This window comes from Octopus sinensis, linkage group LG8, assembly GCF_006345805.1.
Source record: "Octopus sinensis linkage group LG8, ASM634580v1, whole genome shotgun sequence".
Taxonomy (NCBI): domain Eukaryota; kingdom Metazoa; phylum Mollusca; class Cephalopoda; order Octopoda; family Octopodidae; genus Octopus; species Octopus sinensis.
The window spans coordinates 90,896,398-90,904,268 of record NC_043004.1 but is presented as its reverse complement, the minus strand read 5'-3'; positions in this window follow the sequence as shown (position 1 = coordinate 90,904,268).

Below are 7,871 nucleotides of genomic sequence, written 5' to 3'. Positions count from 1 at the left end.
TGTACCAAACATTTTAAACTTAATCATTCTTCTAATGAATTACATTCCTCTGGACCTCTGTCCCCCATCCATATTGCTCCTGGTTTGAGCTGAACACCAATACATATAAACTTCACCCATCTGAGGGCTTGCAAAAGCTAAGGGTGCTACTCCCTTTCCTCCCTCTCAAACATAAATCACTAAAAAAAAAACCTTTATATAGTACAAATAATTTTTCTTTTTGCATGTGTTTTTTGACTAGGCACAAAGATCTGATATTTTTAGGAGAAAAGAGGTTGGGATGTTCATAATTTTCACAAAATCATTAGCGATATCTGATGTTGCCAACAGATTCATATGAACTTTGACTGCACTTCTTTCAGGTGTCTACTGCGTTGTCCTTTGGAAATGTAAAATTGTGTTTGTTATGTTACATCTTTTATTTTATTGTGCGATTTTGTTTTGTTGTTTCTGGTGTTATTCTACTATTTTTTTTTTGTGTTGTGTAGAATATGTGATGTGTTATTATATGGTTCAGTGGTGATAATGTAGATTATGTGTTGTGTGTCTGGTGGTACTTGCATAGAGTTTGTGTTGTGTTATAGTTCAGATGGTGATTGGGTGGTGTGGGTTGTGTTATAGTCAGGTGGGTGATAGTGTAGAGTAAGTGTGGAGTTATAATACTGGATGGGGATTGTGTAGACTATGTTGTCATGTCTGTTAAGGATCTTGACAGCTCATAGTTCAGTAGTTCTCAATGTTTCTGACTTCATGGCACTAAAAATTACTCGTGCACTTTACATGAACAGTTTAAAAAAAAACTGTTTTAAATTTAAAAATTTAGAAAAAATATAGAAAACTATTGCTTACCTTGTTTTATTAATCATATCTGTGCATAGCAGAATTATGAATTATTTATTTTTTCAAGAGGCTCTACCATTGGTAGGGATTTTCTAAAGCCTTAAATTATATCTTTAAAAATCCATGGTGCACCTTGGTACCATTTGCAGTGTACCTATGCATCACAATGTGATGTTTGAGATCCACTGCACCAATTGTTGAGAGTTGATTTGTGTTATAGTGTCGGATGGCAATTGTGTAGAGGCTGTGCTGTGTGAGATTGTTATTTTTATCATCGTAAAAGAAAATAGAATGGCATATGAGTTTGAATGCTAGATTAAATGCCTCATGGCATTTAGTTACATCCCTTGTTGTTCTGAGTTCAAATCCTGCTGAAACCTAGTTTTCTTTTCATCCTTCTAGGCATCATCTGATGAGTATCAGTCAAGTACTGGCAGCAGATTTAATTAACAACATCCTAAAATTTGTGTACTTGTACCGCTTTTAGAAATCTTTAAGGGTTAGTATTATTATCATCATCAGCATCATTAGCATTACAGTATAATTGAAAGCAGACTTTGGATCCACCAGTGCCAAACATTCTTGGCAATAACATCCTTTTGTTTTCTTGTTAGACCATGCAGAGTAAAAACAAAGATTTGTATGTTTAATCTGCTAGACTGTGAAAAAAGACATTGCAAGTGAAAGGTGTCAACCCTCTCTACCAGAACATTTCTTGGTGGTGTGAGAGAAGTGAAGTGAAGTAGCTGCAACCACAGTACTAAACATGTTTAAATATGTTGAAAAATGGGAAATTTTATCTTTTCTCTTAATAACTTTTCAGCACTGGCTAACAAACGATGTTGGTTTTCATTGTATGGTGCCTAAGGACAGAAATTCATGAAGCTAATAGGTGCAGATGAAGGGGAGCAAAATTTTGTGGTATTTATCAGAGAGGTAGTATTAACAACATAAATGGTCAGTCAACTAACTTTGAATTGGAACCAATACCAAGGCAAGAACCTGGCCAGTTTGATCTTTAATCCTTAATTTGTGTGTGTATGTGTGTGTGTGTGTGTCTGCATGTGCGTGTGTGTGAGTTAGAGAAGACAGGGTTTATTATCATTGTAATGTTAACAGAACGTGGGTGGGGAAGAAACTGGGGGATTCTAGTTCAAATGCTTACAGAAGAGTAAATTCTGCTCAAGACATCCAAGGCCCAAGTAGTGCATTTGGCCAGTTGTGTGAAGGCTTTAGTATGACCGAACTGGATATTAATAGTTGGCAGTCCTACATGTCCTCTCTAGAGGTTGAAATTCTGTAAATTATTTTAGAACAAAGTTTAAAAGAAGCTACTTCATGCTAGAATTAGCTGTCAAACCTTTCTCATATCCTTCTATAAAATACAGGATAAATTAAGTGATTTATAGTAACAAATACTGTCTGAATGAAAAGACAAGATAGTCATAAGTAGAACATCTTTTGCAAGTTCAAGATTGATCTGGATCTATACAACTTCTTTCTTAATACAGTTAATACAGTTGTTTACTTTCCAACATTTTTGTTTTGTTTCTTTAAATTTTATCTTTTGTTTGATTACTATTGTGTGTGTGTGTAGATGGTACTCAATACATTGAGTTAAATACATAATCATAACAACAACAGTAGAAGAAATGGGTTTTCAGTAGTGTTTACTCCAAGTTTCTTGTTTTTCAGTGGTGATTTTCAGTTAAAAGTAAAATGTTGTTTGCAAAGAAGCAATGTGTAATTCGGGTAAAAATGTGAAAACCCAGTTCTTCCTCTGATGCTATATATATATATATATATATATATATGTATGTATATATATATATATATATATATATTGGAAGGTTTGGAGATGATGTACAGGTATTATATATTAGAAGAAATGAGGTAATCAGAAGATCGGATGGTTCATATTTACAGATATTTATTTATATATTACATTTTTTACATATATATATCATATCATTCAGATCATTAGCGCTTTCTCCCATTCTAGTGGGGTTTTCAAATCAAAATAATTATTATTTTGATTTGAAAACCCCACTAGAATGGGAGAAAGCGCTAATGATCTGAATGATATGATATATATATATGTAAAAAATGTAATATATAAATAAATATCTGTAAATATGAACCATCCGATCTTCTGATTACCTCATTTCTTCTAATATATATATATATAATGCACACACATGCAAAAATGTTTGTATGTGTGTGTGTGTGTGCGTGTGTATTATGTATCTAAGCAATTCCAATGCCACAAATAATAAAAGTTCAAAGTTGATACATTGTACTTGCTGAACTGTAAAGAGATGTAACTAAATGCTACAAGTCATTTTATCTAGCATTCTACCATTTCTACAATTCATCTCTCCTCCTCCCAGCTCAAATTAACACATTTGATATTAACCCCACAAGATACATGTTTATAAGGTATTTATATTTGAACCTAACATTGCAACTTAATGTAAAAACTGTTGTGTACTGAACACCAGCTTCATACTAAAAATTTAGTTATATTACTAAATACCTCTAAATTCTTGAATTATTTTGAAATTTAATTGGAGTATGTAGTTGATGTATTGCATTAGAAAAATCGTAACAAAAAGATTAAACAACACTGTTAAATCTTACTTGTACTAAGTCAAAATTTAACTGAAGTACTCCTTAACTCATCTATTACCATATTTCTGTTGAAATACTCTGCTTTGTTTCAATTAATTCTGAAAATAATAAAGGATTTAGTAAAATAAATTTGTCATTAAGCTGGTGTTTGGAACATAAATTTATTTGAAATTTTGATTGAAGGTTTTAATTTAGCTCACTTCAGAAGAGGAATATTGTATCATAGAACCAGAAGTGGTATCAAGCAAACTGCTATCAAAAGATTTAATTATAAATGACCCTTTGATAAATAAACGAGGGAAGAATGTGTTTAATTATATTGTTCAGTTGTTTACTATCCAAAGCCAAAACTATGATGAAAAGAATTCCAATCATGACCATCCAGTCTTCTTTTTTTCATACACAGTATGTCTAAGATTACATTATCTTATTTGACCTTACATTTTTTCAACAAGGCAGTGTGTGAACTGTGGAACATATAGGTTGCCTCTTTGGTTTAATTGGGTGGTTAGACTCGATTGGGGTGGGCTACAGTGGACCAGCTGTCAAGTTTTCTTCTTCTGATTATTCATATATAAAGGATGGTTATTCAGGGTCCCAATAACCACAGAACAAAAAGAAAACTTCAACTGAGTTGGCAAACCTGTAGTTTAAGATCTACTTCACATAAAGTAATTCCATTTTATTTAATACTTGGCGAAAAAAAAAGGTAGAACATCATCTAATCATGTTCCCTTCAGATTTAGGTGTGTGACCTCAACTGTAAGGTAAAGGATATCAGTGATACAAGAGGTAGACATAAGGAAAAAAAAAATGGAGAAAAAATATGCCATTAACATCACAACATCTCACGTTTCCAATAAATCTTGCAACATTTGAGTGACTTTGGAATCAAAACTATTTTAATATTACCAATGGTATAGGAGTATTTCTGAAAAGATTTATCAGGTTTGCAGGAAAGAGAATGACGATGATGATGAGGGTAATGATGTTCATTATAATCATGATGGTCATGATGATGATGATGATGATAAGGATGAAGACCACTAGAGGGATGAGAAATATGATTGTGGTGGTCATGAAGGCAATATCAATGAAAATAATACTGTTACTATCAGTAATAATGATGGTGATAACATTACACCACCACCACCACCACCACCATGTTTACTATGGGTCGTCCAAGATCACATTTGTACTGCAAGATGCTCTGATTATATACTCCTGTGATCTAAGACATCCCAGCCAGGACCACATTCTTCAATGTGTCCATTTCTGCATTGGGGTGGGTGTAATTTGAGGGATATTTGACTTCTGTTTCTAGCAAGTTAAGCTACTATGGAGAGGCTTCCTCATTTGCCAGGGATTTCCTGTTGATAGCCAGTGGCAGTGTCTTCCATATTTCTTTCCTATGGTGTTGTATATATTGTATACCATACTATTACTGGCTAGTACTTGGTCAGGTAAATCTTAAAAATGGTCCTGAGTGTATATTCATAAGTACATTGCTAAAGTGTTAATAAATTTTATCTAGGGTGGATAAATATTGAAGCAGTTCCTGAGAGAATATTAATAAGAGATCAGTTAAGTGAGAAACCAAGTTCTTCCAAATTTTCATGGTTTTAGAGATGTCATGTGATGTCAGTGGAATATTTTAACAGCAGATAACATAGTTTCCTAATATTCTTTACCTTTTAAAATATTATATTCAAATTAAAAATATCTTAACTAGATGAAAGAGATAGAGTGATGGAATATCAAGTTCCCAGCTATGTGCGTGTGCGTGTGTGCGTGTGTATACACGCACACACACATATACATACATACATACATATATACATACATATATATATATATATATATATATATATATATATATATGTATATATATATATATGGATGTAGATATAGATATAGATATATATCAGTTATTGTTTCAGTAATATCTATTCTTGTAAGTTTATATTTCCTTCTTTTTTAATAAAAAAATTCTTTTTAAATTGTAAGTTTAATGTTATTACGATGCAGAAAAATATGCTGCATTGTATTATTGTATTATTTCTTTGTACTTTTTAACAAATCCTTTGAAATTTTTGAAGAGAAAATATCATTTATTCTGACAGTTTCTTCACAAACAAAACTAATTTTCTACTTCAGCACATAGTCACAAAATTCGTCAAATGAAGAGGTATTTTGTGGTGTGATGTTGACACCTTTCCCTAAGGCATTAAAAGAAAGCAATCTAAGTTGAGTTGAAATCTTTCATTTTGAACTCTAAGCAATTTGGGTCTTTTTTTTCATTTTTTATTTTTATTCCTTTTTGCTTATTTATATTTATTTTCTTTTTTTATTGGGATATATATATATATAATATATATATATATATATATATATATATATATATATATATATATATATATATATATATATATGGACATTATTTCATGTATACATATCCATATACAAATATAGAGTAATATTAGATATTTGTTTGTTTGGTCTGATAGGAAAGGTTGTGTTCATTGTTTCTGCAGACCTTCTGAGACAGACCAGGTAATTGTCATACCCTTTAGGATTAATGTTAGTCAGGGTTTATGGTTGGATTAGCTTGACATTACTGCTAGGCTTATATTTAAATTTAAAGGGTAGTTTTGCATTTAGGCATTTGAGTTTAAGGATTAGTCTTAAAGGGTTAGGGCTTAAGATTATTGTTTAAGGTTAGGATTAGGTTTTAGGACTAAGTATTTGAGATTGTTTTTAATAAGAGTTTGAGTTTTTGAGTAAAGATGAGACAAAGACTAACATTTATAATAAATAAAACCAACCATGGTGGCTTTATTTATTTATGTAATGATGAAAATGCCCTTGCAGACAAAGTCTGGAAATTCTTCAAATAAAGAGGAGTAGGGCTTAGGTTTCTATCACTGGCATCAAAATGTCAATATTTAACATCAGTTTCTTGCTTAGACACAGGGATGTCACAAATTTGTAGCAGAAGGGGAAAACTGTGTAGTTCAACCCTTGCTGGAGGGTTTTAACAAAGCAGGTTAAATATGAAACAAAGTCAAATTAGTTCCTTTTTGCAATGAAGAAATCACAAAAACCTTATATATATATATATATATATATATAAAGTAGATAGATAGATAGATAGATAGATAGATAGATAGATAGATAGATAGATAGATAGATAGATAGATAGATAGATAGATAGATAGATAGATAGATAGATAGATTGATAGATAGATAGATATTGTGAGAGCCACTGCTCTCTCCTTCCATTACATATATTACTGTCTTCTGTTCACAACCTTGCATCCCCCGTTGCTTTACTGTTCACAACCCATGCTATCAAGCACCTTCAACCTAGGGCCAACCATCCATGGTCTCAGACAGGTTTGTCATTCTTTTCACAGTTACTTAATGGTTTGCTACAGTAATAACAACAACTAACAATTCAGAATAGGGGGTTTTCTCTTTGTATAAATGAATTGCTATGGGGTTTTTTTCATCTATTTTATATACATTTTTAGTTTGTAGATACTAGGATGTAAGTTTTAAAAAAAAATAATGATGTAGATCATTAGTTTCAGAAGTTCATCAAAAAGACTTGAAAAAACAAGAGAAAATTAATTTTATATAACTAATCTTCAAGAAAGAATAATGACAATGATAATGATAATGATAATAGCTGTTTCTAATATATGCACAAGGCCAGAAATTTGAGCAAGAGGGTTAGTCAATTAAATTGGTCTCAGTGCTTGACTTGTACTTTTTGTCAACCTTGAAGTGATGAAAGGTAAAGTTGATGTTGGTGGGATTTGAACTCAGAGTATAAAGAAACATAACTAAATACTGCAAGATATTTCATCTGATACTCTATCAATTCTATCATTCATTGTAGTATAGTGAGAATAATAAAGATTTCCAACAGGCAAAAAGCCATCAATTTTGGGTGAGGGGTACAGTCAAATAATAATAATTTCTAGCATATGCACAAGGCTGTAAATTCATGGTTGATATATAGTTGAGTAGATCAACCTTAGTACTTGACTGGTTCTTAATTTTATTGACACTGGTAAGGGATATTATTCAATATTTCAAGTCAATCTATCTGATGTTCTACGAATTCTACCAGAGCCACAATTCGGAGGAAGTAGGTAAAGGTAACTAATTTCAACATTAGGTATTTCACTAGTACATATTTACAGACTCTCTCCACTCTACTCACTGCATGCATGAAATCAAAGTTGACCTTGGTAGGATGTAAAGAAAGACCAAAAGGCATTATATTTGCTGCTTTAACAATTAGGCTACTCCACTGTCCTAACACAACAACCACCTTTATAAGAAATGATAGAACTAATAATAATTGTGATGATTTAACTCAGGCACAAGGT